The sequence below is a fragment of the Enoplosus armatus genome, chromosome 20 (assembly GCF_043641665.1).
Source record: "Enoplosus armatus isolate fEnoArm2 chromosome 20, fEnoArm2.hap1, whole genome shotgun sequence".
Classification (NCBI taxonomy): Eukaryota; Metazoa; Chordata; class Actinopteri; order Centrarchiformes; family Enoplosidae; genus Enoplosus; species Enoplosus armatus.
This window is the reverse complement of record NC_092199.1, coordinates 18264743-18268315: the sequence shown is the minus strand read 5'-3', so window position 1 is coordinate 18268315 and position 3573 is coordinate 18264743.

Here is a 3573-nt window from a genome sequence, read left to right as displayed (position 1 = left end):
GATTAGAACCACACTCCACCTCAGCTAGAATAAAGAAACACTGCACCTAGGACAGGAAGATACATAGAAATATTCGATTTCTGTAATATATAAACATTGATTTTTTGACACAGTGAAAAGTCAAAGGACATTTACAAAACCTGTTTTTTTTTTCCTAAAAGAGCGATGTACTGTACTGTTTGGCATAGAGCTGAACAATTAATCAAAATATCATCGAAATCAAAATATGGCCAAGTGCAATATCCAAACTTTGACAAAGGTAAAATGTGTCAAAGCGCAATATAAGTTTGCCTTCATCAGGCAGGCTAAGACAGCTCCTGATCTTGAGACCCTGAGTCGAAACATTAACTTACTATGTTTGTTATTCAGTTCATTTTTGTACTCAGAAAATGATTTGACAGCAATTCTGATAACTGATTAATTGTTTAAGTCATTTATCAAGGGAAAAAATAAAAAAAATCAGTTCATTATTTTTGTGAGGCCTCTGTCAGTTTGAATAATTCCCAATAGACACATTATTGGGATATTTTTTTGAACAAAAGTATGCTTCAGTGTAAGGTTATAGACTCATTCTAAGCACAAATACACCTATTTCACAGCAGACATTCTGACTCTGTCATAGCAGGGAAAATACAGGTGTTACTACTAACATTAAAGATGGATCTGATCTATTCAAGTGTCCCAGTAAGCAACACTGCGACAGCGAGCCAGTGTGCATAATACCAGGGCCAATGGAATTCAGCCATCATTCATTTTAGTAGTTACACCTGTGCTTTTCCTGCTGTGACATGTTAAAATCTCTTCCATGTTATATTCATGTACTGGGTTAAGTGACATGGAGGGTAAACACCACTGTCATCACACGGCAGTCTGCTTTAACATACACTCACATATACTCATACATACCGTAGGTGAATACAAGAAGATGCTAAAGCTAAATACGGAAGGCAATGGCGCCTTTGTAACAACAGCTCACACATAACTCAGTGTACGTAGCCTAAATATAAGGCTGCTACATAGCAAGTCATTAACATTAGCAGAAAAACAGCTCTGCTTTGTAAAATGGAGCCTCTAAAGAGCGCCAAGCTAGATGACGTCGCAGCATCCCCTCTGCCCTTCACTGCTCAAGGACGCCATGATGATGCTGCTGGAGTCCGGCCTACAGCTCTGTGCGACCTCCTGCCACCTCCTCCCACACGCCGAGCGAGTCCGCTTTTACAAAACACTTTTCATTACGTATAACAATAATAAAAATTGTTTTTTTTTCGTTACACAACAACTGTTATGCGTCCACGACAGGCCCAGAATATCGTTTAGGTTAACTCATTTACAGGCTGTAGTAGCGTTATATCGGTAACATCGACGACTCGGTTCATGTGACAAACATACATTTTACATTCGTAGAAACCTGCGTCATTGGCGGACATTAGGCGCCTACGACAGAAGCAGTTATCGGTGTTTCATTATACATTATCACCGTCCTCATATCATATCATGATTCATTAATGACCCCCCGAACACAGAACGTGAAACACTGAAATGGCCTCATTTCACACGGAAGACTTTCGAAATATCTTTTCACTCACCTGTGTAACCTGCGACTGCTCGGCTCTCTCTGGCCTGTCAATCCCCCACCCTTGGATGCTGGATGCTGTGGTCCAGGTCCGTGCATCAAGTTAGATCCGGTCGGCCGGAAATATACCCAAAAATAGGCGTTCATAAAATAAAAGCATGATTTATTGACTTAACGGACGTTTGTCTTTTTTTTTTGAAATTCACTCCAAAAATTATAATAACACCAATGCATTTCAAATTACGAAATTATCAATTTATTGTTCTATTATTCATCGCCCGCCATGGTGCTTTACGTTGCTCAAAACCAAGCTGATAGATTCGGCATTGCAATTTTATTTTGGAAATCCCAATCGGAAACTAATCTTAAAAAAAGTCTGTCAATGTGATATGGACCATGCCATCCACATTGTACACATTTATACACACATAAACTGTGTTAGAGGCCATTAGAATAAGAAAAACAAATTATGAGAACACAGAGGAAAACATTGTTTTGAATGAATACCTGGTTCATATCAATATCAATATATATATATTATCTATATGGGTTTAAAATGCAGTAAAAACACAGGATGAAAACATAGCCAAATGGGAAATGGGAAACAAACCACTTTGACTTTAGTATGACCACATTCACTGTAACAGGAGGCGATAAGGCTCAGTAAGGCAGTTCTTCCTCACCTCTTGGAAGAGGACCCTTCATATTCTGCCATTAATCAGTCATTTTGTGGAGATCTAACCATTTTTTTACAGTCTGTACAATATCAAGCTCTGATTAGATGATTATCAAGTACTAACTTGTGCCTGTAAGATTATGTGCTACCAAAACCTCTCTTCTAAATGTCCTGAGAATAAGGTCTACCAGATGTGGTGGAATAGTCCACAACTGGCCAAGTGTTGAGTCAGTACTAACGAGATCCTGTAGAAATTTTCCTCTTGCAAACAGCCACGGTAGAGTTTCACCCCCCCCCCCTCAGTTCCACATGGTGCAGGGTTTAAACCAGGACACTGGCAGGCTGCCAGCGAGCAATTTTGGAAGCATGGAACTCCCATAATATACACAAATTACTGTGGCACACTTCTCTCCGAGAAACAGCTTCTCAAAGATAGCATTCTGCCTCATTCCGGGATGCCATGTGGTTTTCATAATTTGTGTGCATTAGAGTGTTTTTTTTCCCAAGTGTTTGCTTGCTGTGCAGGAGATAGTGGAGCAGAGAGTGCCATAAATAATAATGAATAAATAAAGAATAAGGAAATTGCTTTCCATGGATTCCAAATAACAAATTGACTCTTTAAAGTTTTATTCATAAACTATTTCTCTCTTGCAGCTGTTGGCTACTAATAAGTAGAAATGCTGTACTTGATTAAAAAAAGATGCAGTGGCTCAGTTGCTGAACTATAGGCTAATTCGGGCAGCTATGGAGAATCTTAAAATGTATAAAGACTTAATCAAGCAGTTGTGAGAAAGATCAGTCCACCACACCCAATAAAAGGAGTCTGTCTTCTACTTTCAGGCTACACCGATGAAGCATGCCTCTAGTCAGGGCTGCAGTCTCTGCTCTCCTGACGGTGCTGAGACGTCTCAGTCTATTCTGACTCTGAATCAGCATGATCTCACCCACTATTGTCTGTTGACCCTAGTGCTGTACATGCTCACTGTCTAGTTTCCGTATTACTGTTTCGGTTATTTGATCCAGAGCGCTACTTAAAAGAGTTTCAGTCATGTTGTGTTTCATGAATCTTTATGTATCAATTAGTACTCCATTCTTCTGAACCACATTAGACAGGAAGGCTCCATCTCATTCAAAACCCTGCAGTCCTCACGCTACGTGCAAAGCCAGGACTTTTACAGTAACACCACTCTTAGAATTCACCAAAAGATCTTTTCGTTTTATGCCTTTTTCCTTCCTGGTGTCTTTCATCCATAATAAATCTAGCCCTGCCTTCTGTGAAACAGGAACAGGAACACAATCTGCATAGAAGGGAGAGAAAGGAGTG